The sequence below is a fragment of the Eulemur rufifrons genome, chromosome 7 (assembly GCF_041146395.1).
Source record: "Eulemur rufifrons isolate Redbay chromosome 7, OSU_ERuf_1, whole genome shotgun sequence".
NCBI lineage: Eukaryota > Metazoa > Chordata > Mammalia > Primates > Lemuridae > Eulemur > Eulemur rufifrons.
The window spans coordinates 241,336,164-241,361,032 of NC_090989.1; the positions used below are offsets into that span (position 1 = coordinate 241,336,164).

Below are 24,869 nucleotides of genomic sequence, written 5' to 3' on the forward strand. Positions count from 1 at the left end.
CCTCAGAGAGAGGGAAGATATTTACTCAGGATCTGGATATGAGAAACGTATGGTCTTTGGGTGAACACTTATTTCAGCAGTCAGTGAACATCATCACTGTTCAGAAACAGATGTGTGCTAAAGACAGTGCTATCCAAATACGTGCCCAATAGTTAGAAAGGTTATTAGAATTTAATGGCAGAGGACTGTTACAGCAGGGAAATACCACACATAACCAAAGACATAAAAAAAAATGTTTTTTATTGCTTCTGTCAGTCAGCGGAGACTGGGAAGTGTCACTTCAAGGATTATATTTCTTTCAAAATGAATAATTCTAAACCTTGTTTTTAATAGAAGCTTTGAGAAATGAAAGAAGTCTATACTTTTTCTACAAAAGGTGACCACTGTTAGCATTTTGCAGTATTTCCTTTTCATTATTTTTCCCAGACATCAACTCATTTCTGAAATTAACTTTTTTCCTTTAATAATAGTAATTTAGTCTTACTATTTCTATAATCCATTGTTTTTTTCACCCATCCTCTGCTGTTACTGTAAGGCTCTCTAGTCAGTCAATCAATGCTTATTAACTCCTAAGAAATGCCCTGAGTTTGGCACTGACTTTTCTCATTCCGTTTTGCTAAGACATCATCATTAACTGTGATTGGTACTGAAAATAGGAAAAATGCTGCCTGATGTGGTAGAAAACATCTTTGTTTTTAGGCACTTGTGGAACTGTACTTGATAGCAGTTATTAGCTGTGTGTCCTTTGACTAAGCTTTCTGATCCTCTGGTTATTCAAATGAGGATAAAATGAAATTACACACAAAAAAGACCTAGCATAGTATCTGCCCACGTAGATGCTCTCTAAATATCGAACTTTCTTTTGACAGATTGGTACCAAATTGGATATATTCAGTGCCTGAAGGAGTTTCTAAATAATTCTTTGATCTTTCCCCTGAAACGCTCATAATATATGAGAGTGACTTGATTTCTTCTCCAAATAATATCCCATTCCTTCACTACTGAAGGTACTGCTTCTTCTTTGTATGCTTAAAGGAGACGATTTGGGATTCTTGAATACTTAGCCCCAAATCCATTCCCCCAATCCAAACCACTGCCCACAAAGATAAACTTGAGCCTACTACTATACTGTACTTCCTTGTTTCTCACATTCTTTTGTCCTCTAGAGGAATTGAGTCATCTGTGCAGGTATTTAATAAAGCCTATTTCTTATTTGGATACCACAATACTACTTTCTTTGCTTGATTAAAGGCATTTCTCTTTTCCATTGTGTTTTTCCTCCTGCCCCCTTCTCTTTTAACATTATGAAATCCAAATCCTTGTAATAGTTTTATCAAAACTCACTTTTAAGAAACTTCAACTGATATGTTACAAATGAAATAAGAATTCAATAAATTGTCTTTCCAACAATGGCAGCCAGCCACCTTAAATCCTTTCTATAACCAGTTGGGCATTAATAAATAATAACGCAGTATCACTAATCAGTTAACTTCATTTTGTTAGAAAGGTTGCTTATGTTCTTATTGCTTATTTTCCATTTGTCTTTTTGTCTAGGAGGTAAATTACTGGTGTCTACTAGAGGTGAATAAGTGTTATCTATCATATTTTCTTTATAGATATTGTAAATATCCTGAGTTTTGGAATTTGTTGAAACTGTGTTACTGTTAATTTTGGTAATAAAAATATTCTTTTTTAATGTTTGGTAATGAATAACTTTATGTTCATCTAAAAGGGGAGAAATGATCTATTTCCTTTTGAGCCTTGATGGTAGTAATACATCCTTCTGTTTTGTTTAAGGCTTTCCAAGCTTTGTTTACATGTGTTCATTATTTGTGAAGCTGATGCTATTATGACCTGTGATGTGTGTGTTAAAATTGTAAAATATACTCAAATCAGCAGCTCTTGTCAGGCCACATTTACTATAATAATTTTGGGCTAATCTTTTTTTTTTTTTTTCTTGGTTTTTTTTTTTTTTGGTGGGGCAGTGTGCTATCCTCAGAAGTCAGCTTGTGTTCTGTGAGCCATTTATTCTGTCTTCTAATTGACATCATGTGTGAAGCATGATGTAGCCAAGGTTTCAAGAAGGAAAATATTCAGCATAGTTACAAATCCATTTCCAAATCCAAATCCAGTGGCATTTGATGTAGTGATTTGTCTATTCATTAGTCTTTAAATCATTGACTAACAAATATCAGGAGTAGAGAAAGACAGCCTAAATAAATGAAATAAAACAAATTAATAAGGGTAAAAGAATTAATCGAGTAACCCTATCTTTATGACAATACCTCAGTTGGAAAACCATCCAAAATTGGATTTTGCAGGGCTTTCTCAACTTTGCCTTTGTTTAATAAGTAGTGCTTTTTTCCCTTAAGGTGGACAGTGAACTCTTTGGTTTTCAAAGTCATAATCATGAAATACATTTGTCCTTGCTTGGGTCAGATTAAGCTACAATTATCGTTGCTTAATCATTTATCCTGGCTACCAATGAAAGATGAAAAGGATGATGCCAACTCTGTCAAGGTAAAGATTGTGTTTCCCATATGGATTTAGTTGGTGCTGCTTTACTAAACAAAAAACAGAGAAGGTTCTAGGAATCATGGCTGACCTTAAAGATGAGAATATAGTTTGACAGTTTGGAATTGGAAAAGAAAAATTTATCCTTTCCTTAACGCTATTGATACATTGATTTGGGACTTCACAAATTTTTTTTAGGGCTGAAACTACTTTTAAAAAATTACAGCCAATATTTCTTGGATACCTAGTGCGAATATGGACATTTTGTGATATAGGGGTTGTAAAACTTCATTTTATAATGAAGACTTCATTTTTTAGTGAAGAAACAAAGTGCTCTGGTTTCAAAAGGTCACATGGCTTGCAAAAGTGGACCTAAGACTCTCCAAGATTAATGTTCTTTTGTTGCTTCCAGGCTTCCTTCGTTTGAAAAATGTGGATGTTGAAAGAAGTAGTTTTATTTATCTTTAGCCTAAGAGTTTGTCATTTTCAAAGGAAAATAATTAATATTCCTGCATTTTCTTTTCCTTATCTTTTCTATCCAGCATTTTCATCTCATCACTTTTTGCCCCACCCCACTCCCATTTGCTTTGATTTTCTTACTTCTTTTTGACTTAATATAGAGGAATGGCTCTGAGAAGCAATATTCTCTGTCTTTTTTTAAATGCAATTTTATTGAGATATAATTCACATACATTGCAATTCATCCACTTAATGTGTATGGTCCAGTGTTTTTAAGTATATTCATAGAGTTGTGCAGCCATCGCCACAATCAATTTTAGAACATTTTCATTATCTCACTCCCAAACTCTATACCCTTTAGCTGTCACCCCCCAGTCTCCCATATTCCACATTCCCCCTGGCCCTAGGCAACCACTTAATCTACTTTCTGTCTCTATGGATTTAGCTATTCTAGACATTTCATATAAACAGAATCCTATGATATGGTATCTTTTGTGACTAGCTTGTCTTTCACTTAACATGTTTTCAGCATTCATCCGTGTCATAGCATGCGTCAGTACTTCACTTCTTTTTATGGCTGAGTAATATTCTGTATGGCTATACCACATTTTATTCACTCATCAACTGGTAGACATTTGCTGTTGATGGATAAATGCATAAAGAAAGTGTGTGTGTGTGTGTGTGTGTGTGTGTATTATTTAGGCTTAAAAGTGAATATTATTTACCCTTAAAAAAGGAGATCCTGCCATTTGGGACAAGGTGAATGACAATAGAGGACATTATGCTAAATGAAATAAACCAGACACAGAATGAAAAATATTGCATGATCTCATTTATATGTGGAATCTAAAAATAAAAACAGAGCTCAACTACATAGAAATAGAGAATAAAACATTGGTTACCATGGGCAGGGGAAGGGAAGAGGAAATGGGGAGACATAGGACAAAGGATATAAAATAGCATATATGTAGGATGAATAAGTTTATAGATCTAGTATAAAACATGAGGACCACAGTTAATAAAATTGTATTAAAGATTTTTGTTAAATTAGATTTTAGCTGTTCTTATCGCAAAAATGTACCTATGTGATATGATAAACATGTTAATTTTCTTCACTATAGTAACCATTTTAATGTCTATTTGTATCCCATACATCATGTTGTAAACGTCACATGTAAATAATAAATTTTATTTGAAATAATGAATGGACATTTGGATTGTTTCTATTTTGTCTATTATGAATAATGCTGCTGTGAACATTGCAGACAAGTTTTTGTGTGGACATAGATTTTCATTTTTGGAGGTATATTCCTAGGACTGGGATTGACAGGTCGTATGTTAACTCCATGTTAAACCGTTTGAGGAACCACCAGCCTCTTCTCTAAAGCGGCTGTGCCATTTTACATCGGCTCTGGCAGTGTACGAAGGTTCTAATTTCTCCACATCCTCACCAATACTTGTTATTAAATATTATATGTTTTTTATTTTTAAACTATAGCTATCCTAGTGAGTGTGAAGTGGTATCTCATGTGGTTTTTATTTGCATTTTCATGATGACTAATGATATTGAGCGTCTTTTTCTTGTTATTTTTGGCTACTTAGATTACCTTTTTGGAGAAACAGCTATTCAGAACCTTTGAATATTCTCTTCCTTATTGTTTTTAACTTCCCTGGTTAGCCAAGGTACCTTTCCTTCCTATAGTCATGATAAGTAAAATAATTCTGTCCTGATGCTTCTAAGTAAGGGATACTGGGAAAGCATGGTCTTGATTCGTGGGTCTTTCACTACAGAGGGTATATCAAACCATAGAAAGATAAGATGAACACACATATTATCTTTTCTTTGTTTTTATATGAAATTAGCTGAATGCTTTCAGCTGGAAAACTGTTAGAGATGTTTTAATAATATTTGTAATAGTAGTAAGTATCTATTGATTTACTGAATGATTTCTATATAGTTAACACTATATACTTAAACTATAATTATTATTATTTATTACCTCATTTAAATATTATAATAAAAAAGCCTTATGTGGTAGGTACTGTTTTCTTCTGAGAGGTTGACAGAAGTTGAATAATTGCCCAGGGTCATATAGCTAAAATGTAGTAGAGCCAGGATTGATTGATTGATTGATTGATATTTTGAGACAGAGTCTCGCTCTGTTGCCCGGGCTCGAGTGCCATGGCATCAGCCTAGCTCACAGCAGCCTAAAACTCCTGGGCTCAAGCAATCCTCCTGCCTCAGCCTCCCAGGTAGCTGGGACCACAGGCATGTGCCACTGTGCCTGGCTAATTTTTTTTTTCTATTTTAGTTGCCCAGCTAATTTCTCTCTATTTTTAGTAGAAACAGGATCTTGCTCTTGCTGAGGCTGGTCTTGGACTCCTGACCTCAAGTGATCCTCCTGCCTTGGCCTCCCTGAGTGCTAGGATTATAGGCATGAGCCACCATGCCCTCCCTAGAGCCAAGATTTAAACACAGATCTGTCTGAATTCAATGCCTATGTCTTAATCATTGTTTTGTTTTGTTTTTTTTAAACACAGCTTTATTGAGATATAGTTCACTTACTGTTGCTGTGTATTGTTGCTAGTTGTGTTTGTGTTTAGTTGACCATGTCATGTTGTTTTTATTTGAGAATAATAACATGATATTTGGATTTTTCCTACCTTTCTCCATTTCTTTTGTGATTAGTTAATGCATTACATTTTACATTATTTATGCTCTGCTTAAAGATCCTAATGAAAAAGATATTTTGAGCTAAAATATATTAATTTTTAGTTAATATTTAGTCTGATTATATGTTGCATATTATATTTTAAAGATGTGTTGAAGTGTTTTTATCTCACTTATAAGTATGTTAGGTTTTTATAGCATCACTTACTTTGTATAATAGAAAAGTAGTATCCTTCATCAGCCTCTTATAAAACCATTTTCATTTTTCCATATCCCTTCTCATTGTATTTTTTTACACATATATATTTTATGAAGTTTTCATCTTCTGTATTTATTTTACATTTTGCTAAAAAGATTTTTGATGTTTCTACATATTTTAATAGTTTAATTACTTTCCATTGAGTGAAAAATTTTGTAATTAAATTTATCATTGATTAGATTTTCCCATTTTTCTATCTTTATAATTGTCAAAGTAAAGTTTTTTCTTTCTTTTGGATTATTTTCTTAGACTAGATGCTTTGGAATTTTAAATATATTTTTATGATCTTATTAGCAAATTTCCATGTTTACCTGAACATGAGGAGTGGAATGTAGCCATTTGTATCCAAGTTTCTGGCAGTATTATTTGTTACCATAGAGAATAGTTCAATTGTGTCATCACTACAATGATTGATTCCAGGGCATCATTTCCTCCTGTTATAACCATTCTGCTTGTTACTGGGAGCCCAGAATCCCTTTTGTCCAAACATTACAAACTATCCTAAAGGAAAGGTCTCAACTGAATGTTTTTTCCTTACAGTGAATTGGCCCTATGTAGGTTTTGCTTTTGGGCTTTGGAGAATGATGAATACAAGAGGGTGTGTGTGTGTGTGTGTGTGTGTGTGTGTGAGAGAGAGAGAGAGAGAGAATTTATCCATTATAAACATTTAAGTAAAAGTTGTAAAAAGTTAAATATGTTCTTGATTAGTTTTGTTTTTAAATCATTTGTGTATTGTTATTATGAGTGCTTTTAAAAGATGTTTTTGAAACTCCTCAACTAGAAATCTTACTTAAATTGACACTTTTTTTTAAAAAAAGAAGATTGTCATTGTTTTTCCCTTACAGGTAGGTAGGTTGATATTTGTAAGTATACAAAGGATCTTGTTTGTATCATAATCTGATAAAGGTTGTTGCTTGTTCCGGATGTTCAAATAGAAGGGTTGGTGGCCTTTCAGAAGTGTTCTACCCAGTTGTCGTTTATTGATTCTCTGGCAAGCAGAGATGGTGAGGAGAGCACAGCTTCCCCTTCAAACCTTGTCCACTGCAACAGCAAACAGGAGGCAAAGATTCCTCAGGTAGAATGAACAAAGTGTTAAGCTTAAAATAAAAATATTGAAAACTTGAGCCTGGCTGTGCAAATCTCTCTGGATATAAAAGTTTATGAAGGCCGGGCGTGGTGGCTCACGCCTGTAATCCTAGCACTCTGGGAGGCCGAGGCGGGTGGATTGCTCAAGGTCAGAAGTTCGAGATCAGCCTGACCAACAGCGAGACCCCGTCTCTACTAAAAATAGAAAGAAATTATCTGGCCAACTAAAATATATATAGAAAAAATTAGCCGGGCATGGTGGCACATGCCTGTAGTCCCAGCTACCCAGGAGGCTGAGGCAGTAGGATCGCTTAAGCCCAGGAGTTTGAGGTTGCTGTGAGCTAGGCTGACGCCACGGCACTCACTGTAGCCCGGGCAACAAAGCGAGACTCTGTCTCAAAAAAAAAAAAAAAAAAGTTTATGAGACATTTCCAGCCTTCTAGGAGCTCACAGTCTAATAGGGAGAACATTGTGTTGAGTACATTAGCTATATTTAAAATTCAGAAATAGTTCAGAGGAGAGATATAAGACACATCAACGGAATACTTCAGACCTCAGGCAGCAACCTCGGGGGCGGAGGGGGGGGCGCAGAGGGAGAGAAGATCTGGGACTAGAGCAGAGAGGCTCAGTGGCTCGCCTCTACCTTTCTTCTTTCTCTCTTTATGTAAACTGTGGTATTGAGATATAGTTCACATTATTATACTATTCACCCATCTATAGTGCATAATTCAATGGCCTTTAGAATACTGAGAGTTGTAAAAACATCACTGTGATCAATTTTAGAACCTTTTCATTATCTCAGAAAGAAACTTACACCTCTTAAGCATCACGTCCCAATCCTCCCATGCCTACCAGCCCTAGGGAACCATTAATCTATTTTCTGTCTTTATAGAGTTGCCTGTCTTGGGTATTTGATATAAATGGAGTCATATAATATATGGCCTTTTGTGATTGGCTTTTCAATTAGCAAAATGTTTTCAAGATTCATTCATGTTGTAGTATGTGTCAATAGTAAATTTCTTTTTATGGTTGAGTAATATTGCATGGTATGGCTATAGCAAATTTTTTTTTATCCATTCATTAATTGATGAACATTTGCGTTGTGTCCATTTTTTTGTTTATTATAAATAATGGTGTGATGAGCATTCATGTACATGCTTTTCTGTAGGCATATGTTTCATTTTTCTTGGGTATATATCTACGAGTGGAATTGCTGGATCATATGTAACTCTGTTTAACCATTTGAGGAACCGTCAGACTGTTTTCCAAAGCAGCTGTTTTACTGTTTTACATTCCCACTGACATATACACTTGTCTTCTATTCTCCCCCAATAATGCAGATACTCCTGGGTTATTAGTTATTACCTTCATTCTTACTCAAAACTAAGATGTAAATGATGTAAATATCAATTAATAAGAATATAATAGCTCATATTCTGTCACATAGGTGAGTTGCCAAGAAAGAAGTGCTTCCCTGGCCAGTTGTGTCTTTCTGACTTTTTCTAGGGTATTGTTGATTTGCCATTCAAAATGATTTCCTCATCTACCCCGGTAGATTGCCAGCCCTTGTCTTAATAGGTGCCATCTTTTTCATCTTGTTTAAAAAATATATATTGTGTGTTGTGTAACCTATATTTGGATCAAATAAAATATATCCAAAATAATTTCATGTCTTTTTAGGTTTTTTTTGATGTGATTACTAGAAACTTAAAAGTGTACATGTGACTCACATTATATTTCCTTGATCTCTATCTTGATTGGGGTGATGATTATGTGTGTACATTTGTCAGATTTCATCAAATTGTACAATTACGATCTGGTCTTTTTGCATTATGTTATTTTACTTCCATAAAAAATTCTAAAAGCTACTTTTTTTTTCATTCCAGTTACCATAGTTGGCATTTGATGTTCATTATATCAATATATCCAAAGCTTATAATAATCTTGTAGTTGATTTACTGATGAGTTTAAGTAATACATCCAAATTAGCATGAAGTAAGTGGTAACATGGAGATTTGGATGCCCTTTTGTTTGACTATAATTCTTTTGCTTTTCCCACTCTATCATGTTGCTTTACTAATTGTGATAAAAGTATGAGTGTATTTTGGGAAGTGTTTTAAGTTTTGCTCCTTCAACCATTGATTGATTTCTCAACCTGTGCTCTGAGTGGCAGTGAGTGTGTCATGGGTATTTCTGAAAGAGAATTCTGTAACTGCATGGGAATCAAGTAACATTGCTTACTGATGTTTCAAGGAGGAAAAGAACTTCCAGTCTAAACAAATTGCTCAGTGTTTGAGAAGAAACAGCTTATGGTTGTGTGCAGAAATGAAAATCAATACATTCTTCTGAAAAAGAGGGCTCATTTACTTTTAACATTTTCTCAGAGTCTTGAGATGGGAACGTGAGGCAGTGCGAGCCCTGTGTTTTCTTAATCAGCTGTGAGTCTGTTGTAGCAAAAATTAATAGGCGTTGCAGGATCATGAAGAAAAGCTCTTTCATCTTGCCCAGCTCCAAGAGGGTGTTATATTTTCAAAGCCTAGTATTGTACGATTGAGCAATAGATATGGGGACAGGGTGGCCTTTCCTGGGGATTCTTGACCGCTGGAAGAGTTCATTTCAGGCCATTTGTCACAGCAGTGATTTCCCCGGAAATACCCTGTGCCAAGGTTATGTTTTGGCTATTCTATCCCTTTTTATTTATTTACTTTCTGAAATCATGGTGGAAGATAGTTGTCCCTGCCCTCTCCCATCATCCGAACCCTTTGTCTAGGGACCCCTTCAGAGCACCATGGGGTGGGAGCTATTTTCAATGGAACGCAGCAGGTTTGGAAGGTTTTAGGGAGTTAGTGTGTTATAAAAATGGCCAATAGAAATCCTGCATTTTGTTTAAGCATTTTTTTAGCGTGATAAATATAATTTAATATGGAAATGTGATCTATTGTCTGATGGCAGGTTCTCTCAGCTATGTACAGTAAGGCTTCTGTCGCCTACTGTGGATTCAGTATTTATTACACTCTGGAACCTCTTTTGTTGTTTTTAGGTTTTGTTTGTGGGGACTTTTAAAGGTGAATTGCCTGTCTAACCTTGCAGAGGAGTTGATTAAGTTTAATTTGCTGTGCATTAGAGAATGAATTTGCTGGTCTTTTTGAACTGAGCTCTGTTATTTGTAGTTAGAGCATGTTTTTTGATGCCTTCAGTTCTTCCTAGGCATGGAAACTCTTTTTGTACATTTGTTGAGTCTATTTCCATGCTGAGCTTTTTATATACTACACAATGACTCTGTGCAGTCAAAAAGTTGTAGTTTGGCCTTATTTTTAACTTTAAAAGGACAGCAGGAACTTACCTTTTATTAACATTTACTTTGTCACGCTGCAAGTAGATTTTTAAATACGGTTTTTCATTTTTGAAATAAAATTTTAACTGTTATGTTTGTATAATGGAATGCCATTCAGTACACACAAGCCATGTGTGAAATGTGTGGGGAAACAAAATAAGGTTTTGGTTTTTTTTTAAATAGAAAAGAATTTATAATAGCTTCCTACTATTTTGTGATTGATTGTTTTATTTTTTTAAAAAAAGCATTTGGAGGTCATGGAAAGTTGAGTGCTATGTCAAAACTCATGATAAGAAAATTTAAAATTGAGGTCTTAAAATTTTATCACCTCCTGTTTTTGCTTGTATCCTTCAATCCCCTTTACCATTCCTAGACTTCTTGTTATTATCTTCTAAGATGATATACTCTGAAAAATTTGCCGTCTTCACTTTTGAAGTTACTACATTTAGGATCTCCCTCTACCCCTGTGCTTTATTTTAATGCTTTTTCTTTTGCTTATTTTGTGTTTAAAAGATTTTTGTATGAAAAGTTTTCTCCTTTAAATCAGAATCATGGTCCCTGAGGATTATTAGCTGATGTGAGTAGTCTGTGAGTGAACATGTCCAGCCGTGAGTTTCCGGCTCTCAGTCACAAACCGAGGGCATTCTTTAAAAGATCAAACGAATTGGACATTAGGAGGGTTTTAATGATGCCAGTTAACATCAGAGGAGCTGGGCTCAGTGGTTGCAAATTGTGCTCATCTGAATAAATGCCACTGAGCTGGAAATAATGACATGACTAAAATGATGCTAATTGTGTGCCATTCTACCATTCCAGTGAATAAAACATATTGGTTTAAGCTTATACAAGGGGTAGGTTTTTGTTTGGGGGGTAAATGGGGACATGGAGTATAGAGAGGGAATCATTGAAGGAGGGCTGTAGACTAAATGACATTAATGTTTTGAAAGGGTTTTGGATTTTGAGGTCTGATTGAAAGCATTATTTTGGTACCTTCCAAGAAATTAATATGTCTATTTTAAAAAACATTTTATTCAGTATATACTCTCAAGTCACCTAGAATTAAACTTTTATAAAAAATTGTGTCATTATCTTTGGTGTTTAAACTCATTTATGTGCTGTATAAACAAACATGTCCATAGGAAAGGAGTATGTCACCTTTTCCTTGCCTAGGATAAAATATCACCAAGAGATTCATTTCTAGAAACACTAGTGATTCCAGGTTAGACTTGACCCTTGATTAGATGAATAAAATCACATATATTGCAGTTGTTAGTGAATGGAAACTAACTTGCTTAAGAGATATTGGAATTAAGACAGTTAAGACTTTGGTAGGTCATTTCATAGGTGCATAATTTCTCCCAGTGCCTCACTGGCATGCATGTAAACCCAGAAATAGTATTTAAAGAAAGTAGTACATGCATTTTCTTTTAAAAGTTGTTTATTTTTAAGTTTGAGAGACTTTATAGTTGAACAGAAAAGGATTTCTTAGAGTTTGTGGACTGTACTATTACTTGGATGTCATTCTAAAGCCTTTTTCGTGTTTTGAGTATACATTAATTATCTTTTGTGATTTAGATGACTTCATACCATATAAGCCTTGTTTTCTGTTTTTTCGAGCTTTATTAAAAGCTGGGCTTACTTCTTCTCACAATAGCATGGTGGAATGTATTATGCCTTACATTCTAAATTCAGCAGTAATGAGTAAGATATTCTCTGGGGGCCCATTCTTTTTGCTTCAGAGCCATGGCACACTGCCTCTACTTATGTAAATTGTCATTTGAGCAATTTACTTGCTTAAACAATTGACAAGGTCATATGACTTTGATCTGAAATGGTAGAATTGCAGGTCAAACAAAATGATGTCATTGACCCTGTTTCATTTATGTTACCCTTGTAACTTCAATCAGAATGTATTTCCTTCTATTTTACTGGTTTGGCTCAGCTACTCTGTCCATGTTATGAACTTAATAGAAAAATGAACGGCAATGACTTCCAGTGTGTAGAGTAGGGTCTTCAAAAGTTTGTGGGTATTTTAGGCTACTGAATCAGAATCTCTAGAGATGAAGCCTTGATGTTCTGTTTTTTAATGAGTTCCCCAATGACTTTGATGTTAGTGAAGTTTGGGATCATTGTCAAGGGCAGTAGTCTCTAAAGTGGTTTGTGTGTAAGCCTGCCCATGGGGTATGGGGAGAAAATATTAGAATATTTCTTATATATCTTTAATCTTAAAAAGAGAGTTAATTAAGCTTTACTAATGTTTAACATATGGATTGGTGGTTTCTTTACCAGCACTTGCATCAAAGGATCATGTGTCATCTACAGTAGCCAGGTATCCTGAAGGAAGAGTGGGGAGTTCCACAGTAAAGACTGGTTGCAGCACCATCTCTGTGTTAGAATATTGCAATCCTGGCAGCTTATGCCTATTAGTTAAATGAATTTAACGTGTGTATACACATACATATTTTCATCACTTTATTAGCCATACTGATAGTTGTAAGATTTATCTGTAGCACTGTTAACCTTGACTTTATGTAATTCCTTTATTCCTTTATGTTTTACTTAAACATAACTATTCACAAATTACTTACCTATTTTTGAGCTATGTAATAACTTTTTTCTGACAACAGTGTCTTTAGAAATAACCCAGTTTTAATGAGATATAATTTGCATATTATAAAGTTTACTGTACAAGTAAAATGTACGATTGAGTGTTTTATAGTATATTCACAAAGTTGTGCATTGATCACCACAATTAAACCCGAGAATGTTTTCATCATTCTAGACCGAATAATGGTCCCCAAATATATCCAGGTCCTAATCTCAGGAACTTGTAAATGTTACCCTGTATGGCAAAGGAGGCTTTCAAGATGTGATTCAATTAAGGATTTTAAGACAAGGCGATTACCCTGGATTATCTGGGTGATGCCCCAGTTCCTTGAGAAGTTAAACATACAGTTATAATACTATATGACCCAGAAAGCCCATTCCTAAGGATATACACCAGAGGAATGAAAATGTATGTCCACACAAAAACCTGTACACAAATATTCATAGCGGCATTATTCATAATAGCCCAACAGTAGAAACAGCCCAGATGTTCGCTAGCCAACTGACGGTTTGTGTTTGTATTTATTTGTTAATGTTTATTCCTTCAACTTAAATTTATGCCTAATGTGCATAGGGCGTTGTTAGGTGTCAGAGATACAATAATATAAAGGGCTGATATTTTCTAGTTGTTAATTTAATAATGAAGTTAATGTGGAGAGTTTATTGACTGATTTGTTTCTTTTTTGGGAAATTTTCTTACCCCTTAGGTTTGTGTCCTTCTCTTTGCCTCATGGCATCCTTCTACATTTGAGCATCGTAACTTTCTGTAAATGTTCATTTCTGTGTTTGTGTTCATATGAGCTACCTGGGGGGCATAATCCCTTTTAATCATCTCTTGCCCTAGCCCTTAACAGAGGGCCTACTTATTAGAAGACTTCGATACCTGCTTGTTTATGAGATATTTTAAGTTGTCCAGAGAAGTTCTGATTTCACATTTTTGTCCTATTCTCTCAATCAGTTTGTACGTTTTAGACTATGCATATTTAAAGTATTTTTATTACATAGCACGTGTTGCTCAAAAATCAGAAAATGTGGATTAGCAGAATTACAAACAAAAAACATTGCCCATGATGTCACTATCCAGAGATAACTCTGATAATAATTTGCCATATATAATTTCATACGCTTTTCTGTACATGTATATTTTATATATAGATATTTTAAATATATAGGTATTTTAAAAAATGAGCTTGTACTGAACATATAGTATAACCTGATTTCTTTCTTCTTAATATATTATTTGCATCTTTTCTTGGCAATATATATACATACTATTTTTAATGGATACATAGTATGTCATTGTACATTGCATGTATGGTCCTCTTACCAGTCCTTATTGATAATTGATAGGATTGTTTCCAGTGTTTCACTATTAGGTACAGTGCTGCAGTGATCATCCTCAGAGCAAAACCTTAGCACATTATCTCTTATTATTTTCTTATGATAAATTTTTAGAAATGGAGTTGCTGGTCCAAGGGTGTGTAATTACCATCTGCAAAGAGTTTTCCCATTTGCACTCCTACCTGTGGGAGTGCTGCTTTCCCTATACTCTCTTATATCCTATATGTATGTAGGATATAAATTTTTCATATGTGTCTTGATATTTGTCTTGGAAAACATGGTTGACCATTGTAATGGAATTCCTGGTATTCCAGTTATGTTCTAAATGTGAGCCCTGTGAAAATGCTAATATAAGTAGCCATTATTGATGATTTGGTTATAGTCACCTGAGGATAAACTATATTAAGCATTGAAATAAGTGAGAAAATACAAGGAAATTGCACTTTCATTATTACTTTTTGCAATAGAAATTCACATTTACTTTTTTATAGTATGGGGATAGGGAGTTATGAGAAGGAGTCCTCAGACCCCTTCCAGACTCAAGTAGACACTTCTGGGCGTCCCGCAGGGATTCCAGGCTAGAAAGTGTCTGTGTTGGTCATCGTGTTGGAGTGCTCTCCCTCAGCCACATGTGCCCGTCTGTTCACCTGTTGCTGTTCCCAGGAGTCTGAGGCTTGAAACCCAGAAGTCACTGCAGAGAAATGCATACTCTTTATTCCTATGTGAAGTTTTTCTACCCAATTTTGCCTCTTTCCTTTCCTTCAGGTTAGGCTGCACAGAGCCAAAGAAAACTTCCAATTACTTCTAATAAACTTCCTTTATTTCCCTTTCTTAAAGCTTAAAACCAGAGCCAAACTAGATGGAAGCAGCTAACTCCCTGGTGCTCTTCTTTCTCTTTTGCTGGACTTTGTTAGCTTCAGCCCCAAACCGTTTTAGTAGCCGGGAGTGCACTGTGTAAGAGTGAGGATTAAAGAGAGAGAAGGAGAAATGAGAGCTTTTAAAATCTCCTCATTTCCTCCACTTGGCCTGGGAGCCTTCTCCAAACAATATTATTGGAGATTTAAGGCAAGTATAGCTGGCAACTGTTGGATGACTCAGATGCCAGATGAGCACCCTAGGTTATCAAGGCTCAGCACATTCTAGAATAGGTGTTGATTAAGGTAGGAAGTAGAGTGATGGCCATGGAAGTTGAATTTTGATGACATACAACCAGTCTAGTGCTGAAAATGGGTGGTAGACCAATGTCTGGTTCATCTTTGGAAAATTACCTAAGTTAAAGAATTAAAAACAGAATGTAATCTTAATACTGATGCCAAGAGCAAACATTTAAATGCTTACCGATTGCCAAGTACTATGCTAAGCCTTTTTACAAGAATCTTCACAGTAACCTTGTAAGATTGATATTAATATTACCTTTCCTTTTGCAGATGAGGAAACAGAAGGTCCCACAGCTACTTAGTGGCACTTGCAAGGTTCTTGATTTCTCTGATGCCAAAACATCTGTTCCCTTGGTGTCAAGTAGGACCATACTAAATCTAAACTTTTTTTGTTAAAGACCTTTATTGAGTTAAAATTTATATATAATTCACATGTTTAAAGTGTACAATTCAATTGTTTTTAATATAGTCACTGAATTTACAACCATCACCATGATCAAATTTGGGACATTTTTGTCATCTCCCCCCCCACCCCCCCCAAAAAAAGAAACTCTGCATTCCTTAGCTGTCACCCCCAATACCTTCGTCTGCACCCACCCCTGCCCCAGCCCTACACAGTCAATAATCTACTTTCTGTCTCTACAGATATGCCTGTTTTGGATATTTTATATAAATGGAATCATATAATGTGTGATGTTTCGTGACATAGGTTCACATAGGTTCTTCTTTCAAGGTTCATCTGTGTTGTAGTGTGTTAAATCTAAATTATTATAATGCTACTGTCTATTATTTTATTTGAGACCCTGCATGGAGCTCTTCAGTCCACCTGCTCAGAATTTTTTTAAGCCTTGTTCAGTATTATTCTCCTGGTGTGTGTTTATGGGTTGCGTAGTTATTACCACCTATATATTTAGTTAGTATAACAAGAATAATTAATTCCTGGCTTATGCTTTGGGGAAAGGAGGGGTAATAATCATGCCTGGCAATAAGAGTGTATAAAATATCCTTAGAATTATATTAGGTTTCCCATGTATGGTAGAAGAGGTTTGGCTCCGCTTTATAAAATAAGAACAGCTATAGTAAACTTCAAAGTTCTCTGTAAAACAAAACTTAATTTAAGTGGGTGGATAGAAAACACAGAAATGTCAGTTCTTATGAAAGAATGATCAATTCACTAAATATCACTTTTAAAATATAATAATTTCAAATGTCACATGAAAATAAGCTTTATGTAAGTTATAGGGAAGTGAGGAACCAAATAAAATTAATTGTAATTTAGAACAATGGTTAAGGATTAAATTCATAAAATGAGTCTATATGTTTTTAAAAGTTTGACTCAAGTATTCTGTGTATATGGTGGGAAAGTCAGAAACTATGGGGTTTAGGGGCGAAGGGAAAACTTTCCCTTTACCCTCTGAAAGGTTCACTGAAAATCACTGACAAAGGGGCAGATTAATAGGAGAAAAGGCACACAAATTTATTTAATCATGGTTTTACATGACATGGGAACCTTCAGAATGAAGACCCAAAGATACAGGGGAAACTGTCCATTTTTATGCTTAGGTTCAACAAAATATGGATAGCCATGTAGAAATAGAGCAGAGAAAAAGGTTGTGATCTAATGCTAACAGACTGAGTAGGGAAACTCAGCAAAGCCTGTCTGGTTAGATTCTTTTGGCCTCTCTGTGCAGCATGACTTCCTGCTGGGTACGGAGCAGGACCCTCTCTGGAATGGGGGTCTTATGATTTATAATCAACAAGGTAGGTCAGATAATTTCTTTATGGCCAGTTTTTACTCAGAAACATGGGCGGTGGGGGAAAGTTAGAGTAATATTTTTTAGGTTTTATGGGTGGCTTTGGGGAACAGGGGTTCTGATTTCTATGACCTACCTTAGGGAAGAGGGATTTTAATTTCTATGGCTAGCCTCTGGGGAGAATGAAGAGCCAGTGACAGGAGGGTGGGCGAAGATCATAGAGAAGTGCCTCTCAGGCTTCCATTTTGGGGTATTGTTTTCTGAGACCTTATAGGAGGAAGAAAAGAAGATTAAAAATCAACTATAAACCACAGAGATAACCACTGTGTATATGTAATGAAAAAGAGATCATACTATGCACATTCTGTTTTTATATGCATAATCTATTTTTTCAGCCAGAGGTTTATCAGTGGCACCATGTCATGTTTCTAATCCACTTCTGACATCTAATTGAATGAACACGTGGCGTAATGAATGAATTTTCTGTTGTGGGATACTTCAGTTGCTTTCTGTTATTATTATGAATTTTCTTGTAAATCACAATGTGATAAATGTTTTTGTATCTTAATCTTTGCAAGGGCCTTTATTATTTAGCAGATTTGCATTTCTAATGCAAATGGACAATGAGATTTGAAAAGAAGTTGAGGAGAAGAAGCATTATCTTCCCATAATCTTAATTTTATAATAAGCAATTTAAACAGAAAGTGGTTTATTTTTAATTTGGGTGGAAAAATAAAAAGATTTTATTAATGGCAAAGCCAGTAGACTTTTCTCATACTTCCTTCACTTTTCTTGAGTGAAAACAGCCATGGAAAGCTTTCCTTATAAACATCTTATTCTTCTCCTGAACTCCAGGACCCTCTACTTGGTTCTTCTACTTTACTAACATTTCTTCTCAGTGCTCTTTATTTCCTCATCTTTTTAATGTTTTTTCCCACAGCAGGTGGACTCTTTTTGGAAATTAACAATCTATCCTCTCCTCTCTCCAAGCAGTTGCAGTGTGCTTTCTTGAAACATTTTTGTTTTTCAACCATTGCTGTAGTACAGATGTTTTTCTGGGATATTCTAATATAGTTAGTCAATTGCAATATAGACTTCTGAGAATAATTTAACCAACCAACATCAATAGCTTACTTACACTTGTGGAGCTTTTCATGTAATTTTAATTTGGAATTCTTTAGTGTTTGCTTAGGAGGGGTTTGGATTTGCTGTGCTTTCAAGAGACTTGGGTCCAAAGAGTTAGCATCTGTAATTTTCGGTGAACAATTCTTTAAAGCCATGGTCTACAAACTGGAGTATATGGAGAATGTGAAGACTTTCTAAGGGATAGGCAGTCATGTTTGTTTTAAGTAACTCCATTTCCAGGTCTTCAATTTCACTGTGTTCACTTCACTAACATTTATTTGCCTGAGGTTATACTGTTTCTGCTTTCTTAACTCTTTTTTCATAATTACCTCTTTTCCACTCTCTAAAAGGAAGCCATGTCTTAAATCTTTCTTGGTTCATTGCTTTAAAGTATACAAACTCTAGGGCATGAAACAAGGGACAATTCAAAATATTGATTTTGGGGAAGCATTTTTTAGTCAAGTCACCATCTCTCTCTGCTACTTGAACCATGCCATTTCTGTTTTTTTTTTAATGTTTAATGATTACTTACCAGTATTTGTAATATTTATGTTTTAATTAATCATATATGAGTAATAAACATACCAATGATACAACTCAGATTTTAAGAAACTCTTATAGTATTATGGTCATAAGAAATAAAAAATAATTTTAATTGGTATACATATCTTTGTTATAGAGGCATAGGAGAGGTGACCAATAGCAGACTTTCACCCACGAAATATATTATATTGGAATAAAATTCTCAGAAGGAACTGGAATAGAAATATAATTTTGAGAGGAAAAAGAATTATATAAAATTTTTGACAGTTAAAACATTTTTCACATATATTTTGTAAAATGGATGATGGTAGATATAAAATTGCTCTGGCATTTTATTCAATTTTATAAGCTTAATGGAATATTGTACAAGCTTTATTTTATTATAAAATGACAATATTTACCGTATGTTAGAAAATAAGTCTGTTACAACCTTGAAACTTATGATTTTAGATGCCAACTTACATAATTTTTTGTAACTCTTTTAGGAATTGCATGAAGAAAAAGCATTTAAAGACTCCTGCCTTAAATTATGCCTCAAACATAACTTTCTTTTATTATATAGGATACATTGGTATAATTTAAATTAGTATAATTGGAAATTAAAAAGGCATAACAGAGTGTCTGGTACATAATTGCTCTTCAATATTATTTCCTCCAGGAACTCCTTTCTGATCCCTGCTCTCTTCCTTAACCAGGTAATTTTCCCCTTTATATCTAGTATGTAACTTCTGGAATTTCTCTTAACACAGATTTTTGTAATACATGTTTATGCGTCAGTCTCTACTACCTGATGGTGAGTTCCCTGAAGATAAAAGATACATTTTAGCACTCCTTTTGTTGTTGTTGTTGTTTTTTTCCTCCATGGGCCCAGCTTAGTAACTGGTACAGGGCAGTTGCTCAGTTTATTTGTTTTGAACTGAAGGAAAAAAAAATAGGTAATTCTGAGTCCTATGAAAGTATTAGATATCCTTAGGTAGTTTTACTTCTCAGGATTTGTTTTGTCTGACTTCGGTGAAAACTATTCCATTAAATATTTAGTCTTTATGAATTTCAAAAGTTACCACCTTCAAATAATGTCAAAATCCATGGGAGAGTTTTGGGTTTTTTTTTTTTTGGTGTTATTATTTAGTTGTGTTTATGTGTTAAATTTTTTTTAATCTAGTCTCTTTAACTTTAAAGAAAAGGATTAGGAAATAGGAGGTCTCTGTTTCCAAAACCGAATGTCAGGATAATAAATGCTTTGACATTATCTTCATGCCTGCTTTAAGTGGAAGAGCAGCATGGAAGGTTAAAACTTTGGGATTCATTGTCAATTTGACTGCTTTAAAATGGGGACAGCATATCAAAAATTCCTGATAGTGGAGTGATTCAAGTAAAATATCCAGGGTTTATTGTTGTCACATTTCTAATTTCCTACCTGTTTCAAAGTTCAAAGTTAAATTCAGTAATAAAGTCTAATATCTTGTAACTCAAAGTATGAGTTTCTAACCAGCAGCTTCTGTGTCACCTGGGGGCTTGTTAGAAATGCAGAATCTCAGACTCTTCTCTACACCTACTGAATCAGAATCTGTATTATTAAATAGGATGAGATCCTTTTCCCACAGGAGATTCATATGTAGATTAAAGTTAAAGAAGCATTGGTCTAATTTAATTGCTAAACTATATCTAGTTAACAATCACATAGTCTAGTTCAGGGGTTGGAAAACTATGGCTGACTGGCCCAATCCAGCCCACTGCCTATTTTGAAAATAAAGTTTTATTGGAGTGTAGCGATGCCCATTTGTTTATGTATTGTCTGTGGCTGCTTTTATGCTACAGTGCTAGACTTGAGTAATTGTGACGGAGACTCTGTGGCCCTCAAAGCCTAAAATATTAACTCTCTGGCCCTTGACAGAAAAAGTACCCAGCCTTCTCCTAGTTGGTGGTGGGCCAGTTGGCATAATTTATACACAAATTTGTTTTGAGGGGAGTATTTTAACATACTAAACACTATGCTAGATGCTGCATTTGTGTGGGTGGAAAAACCTTGTTTATACTTGTTTAAATCATGTTTTGGGGAACCGTTTTTGTTGTGATTCAATCTAGCACTGAAGAACAAAGGAATTCCTAAAGGAGAACTGCTAAAAAGATGTTTTTGTCTCTCTTGAACTTGTAGATTATACAGTTTGTGTTTAACTTTGATTTTCTTAAGAAGGAATTTGTTTCTATGGGAAGAGGCCACAGACATGTTTCTTCCTTGTTATTAGGGAGTTGTAGATAGTTGTGTAAGACACTCAGGCTTGAAAGACTGATCTTCACTATCGTTATCCACGAAGAATTTATCAGTTCTGTTACCTCCAAATCTGTGGATACAGAGGGTGGTGTGAGGCGGGGGGACAGAAGAGTGATTTTCATTGAACATGTAATCAGGTTAAATTTCAGTAACTGTCAACATCACTTAGAAATGGATTCATGGAATTTTATCTTTGTAAAATGGACTAAAGTCAATAGGCGTTTCTAAAAGCTTCATCTTTGTAGTTTAAAATTACTCTCAAAAATGTTCTTAGAGTTTCTGAAGTGACTGCTTTAATTCATTAGTTATTTTTGATACGCAGCATGTTGATTTTTCAATATAAAATGGCAGTAAACCAGTTCTCAGCCTCTTTCTATGGTATACTTATACTAGTCTCTTTAGCTCTTTTTAAATTTAGATGGATGATATTTTATTCTTGTTACTGGTAAATACTCAGTTTGCTTTGCTTTGATTTAATAATTTTGTATTGGCTGAACAACTTTCCTGCAAGTTTTTTTTTTTTTTTAATCTTAAGCTATGTTGGTCGAATTGAATTTCTGTTATTTTCCTGTTACCTTGGAGTCTAACATCCATTTATCAGAAAAGGGAAAGGAGCTGGCCTTTTATTTACTTACTTATTTTTAAATTCCCTCTGTATATTTTGGGGGAATAAAGCACCAATCATTTTTTTGTCGGAGGATATTTTTGACACATTCTTACTGTGAATTTGTGGGTTCATACCAGAAGAATGTCCATCAAGAAATAGACAATTAATCCAGACGGAATCTAGCAAAACTGAAAAGTGAATGTCCCTGTAGGGAACTCTTGTGTCATTCTTTCTGTTCCTGCAGAGGAATCAATGGAGTTTGCATTGAAAGATACTGTTCCCTGTAGGGGATGTGTCTTGGGGACTTGCAACTTCTCCCTTGTGGGAATGGAAAAGAAACTTAACATCCCTGGCCTTGGAGTAGTGAGTCCCTTGAGTGGCTTGATCAATTTTTTATTTTAATTTTTAATCAATCTGTTTAATAAATGTCTCTGGTTTTACTTGTGTCAGCACAATTCTGAGCCTCTTCTGTTCAGATCGTAGAATTATAATGATGCACTACAAACTGCTAAATAGTTTTTCAAAAATAGAGACTAATTTAAGCAGTATCTATCGTACCTTTTTTGGAAATGGCATAGTGATGGTGGGGGTTGTTAATATGAGAGTAGCTTTACCCCATCAAGTACAAATATTTATTATTTTCTAAGCCATAGTCTGAGATTTAGATATATGCCTTCACATTCTTTGCCGTGAAGGACAAAAATTGAGCAACTGTATTAGAAAATCATCAGAATTACTGTCCTTTAGATAATAAGAGACTTTAAAAACAGACAACTCAATATTTACTCCTATTTGGTCTTTTTCTCCCTGTTATACTGCCTTGATAATAAACTAGTTTCAGACATTAAAAGGCTGTGGAATTGCTTAAATAAACCTGTGCTAGTCATTTTTTTATACTTACAACCTTTAACCTCGTATTATTAGTCTAAGAAAGAATGTTATTTTTCCCATTGTTTCTGCTCCATTGATTGTGTCTCTTCAAACTCTCTCTTATCCCGTTATTGTATTTTGGTAACAGAAGCATCCTGTTTTATGAATTGAGTGTACTGAATTAGCTTAAGAGGGCTTCACTGCATGGTGATGACTTGAGTCCTTTAATTGTGAAGGCAGTTTCTTTTACTTTCATTATAAAAAGGGCAAATAAGGCAGTTTTCATAGCCTAAAGGTTTTTATAAAGCTTTCCCTCTGTTGGAGTAAAGAATCAGGACAAAAGGAGTAGGCTGTTCTTGGGAATTTCTAGAAATAGCTTTTCAAAGTAAAATTAGGAGATTGCTATCTGTTCCTCTCAAAAGAACAAAGTCATTTTTACAGCACAGGAATTAGAAGGAAAGGCTCTGATTCTCCTGGGATTCATTATTTTTTCCGTTGGTTATAACAGCAATAGCCATCCTTTTCAACGTATAAAGTACGTTTACATACAATTGTCTCCATAAGGCCTTAACTGTTAACCTTGTGCTATACATAGAGCAGGTGTTACTAGTAGATTTCCATTTTGCAGCTGGGGAAAGAGATTGAAAGAGATTGATGACTTTGCCACAGTCACACGGCTACCAAATGGGAGAGCCTGGGGTTTCTGACTCCAGTCATGTGCTCTATCCAGTTGTACTGCACTGTGCAGGGTCTCCTTAATGTGTCCTGTTCACTGTTGCTAAGATTCTTGTGGAAGAATAACATGAGAAAAGTTATCATTCTCCCCCAGCAACAAAATATGCATAGTATAAACCCTTAGGGATGAATTCTCCAAAATCTCACAGACAACTAAACAAGACATTCTGAGTCATTTGTACATAAATATTCATATGCTATATGCACATGATTTCTAGGTATTGTCCCTAGACAATCAATTGATTGATTGTTTACTTGATTTGCCTTACATTGAATGGTGGGTTTAGTATTGTAGGCCAGCAGTTTCCTCAGCACTTTTAAGATTTTATTGCATGGTGTTTTGGTCCTGTTAATTTTGAACAGTCTGTTATTCCAAATTGTTCCTTTGCAGGCAGTCTGTATTTTCTCCCTTTTAGCTTTGAAGATTGTCTCTTTGTCTGTGGTGTTTAACAGTCATATTATAATGTATCTGGATGTAAACTTATTTATCTTAGGACTTAAATTGGAGAATTAATATGTTTTATTGATTCTAGAAATTGCCATTATTTCTTGAACTAGTGCTTTTTTTCCTATTCCTTTTAAAAACCATTTATTTGGAAATGACTTTAAACTTACAGGAAAGTTTCAAAAACAGTACAGAAAGGTATATACATAGAATAGAATATTATTTGGCAATAAAAAGGAGTAAGTACTGATACGTGCTACATCATGGATGAACCTTGAAAACTATATGCTAAGCAAAAGAAGCCAATCACAAAAGACCACATATTGGTATCATACCATTTATAGGAAAAGTCCAGAACAGGCAAATTATTATAGAGATAGAAAATAGATTTGTGGTTGCCTAGGTTTGGGTAGGTTGGGGGGAAATGGGGAGTGACTAATGACTGTGGGATTTTTTTAGGGGGTGGCGAAAATGTTCTAAAATTGATTGTGATGTTTGTATAGCTTTGTGAGTATACTTAAAAAACCATTGAATTGTACATTTTACATGGGGAATTATATGTGAATTATATCTCAAAACTGTTATTAAAAGAAAAAAAGGTTTCTTTCATATTTTTCACCCTGCTTCCCCTAATGTTACCATCTTGTTTACATACTACAGTACAGTTATTAAAACTACGACATTAACATGGATGCAGTGCTGTTAATTAAACTACAGACTTTATTCAGATTTCACCACTTTTTTCCACTAATATCTTCTTTCTGTTCCAGAATCCAATCCAGGATCCCACATTGCATTCAGTTGTCATGTTTCCTAACTCTTTCCAGTCTGTCGGTTTCTCATTTTCTTGGCTTTCATGAACTTGATACTTTTGAAGAGTCTTCTTCAGTTATTTTGTAAAATGTGTCTCAGTTTGGATGTATATGATGTTTTCTCATGATTAGATTGAGGTTATACATCTTTGGCAAGAATACTATGAAAGTAATGTGCCTGTTGTATCACTCATTGTATCACGGAGTATATAATGTTGATATGCTTTATTACTGGTGATGTTAACCTAGATCACCTGGTTAAGGTAATGTATTCTGGT

The 24,869-nt window shown here is 34.7% G+C and overlaps 1 protein-coding gene across 4 annotated transcripts in view; it reads left to right on the forward strand.

Annotated features, from left to right (window-relative positions):
* The window catches only part of FOCAD (focadhesin), a 267,132-nt gene that overhangs the window by 128,941 nt on the left and 113,322 nt on the right, over nt 1-24,869 (forward strand). The window lies entirely within an intron of this gene.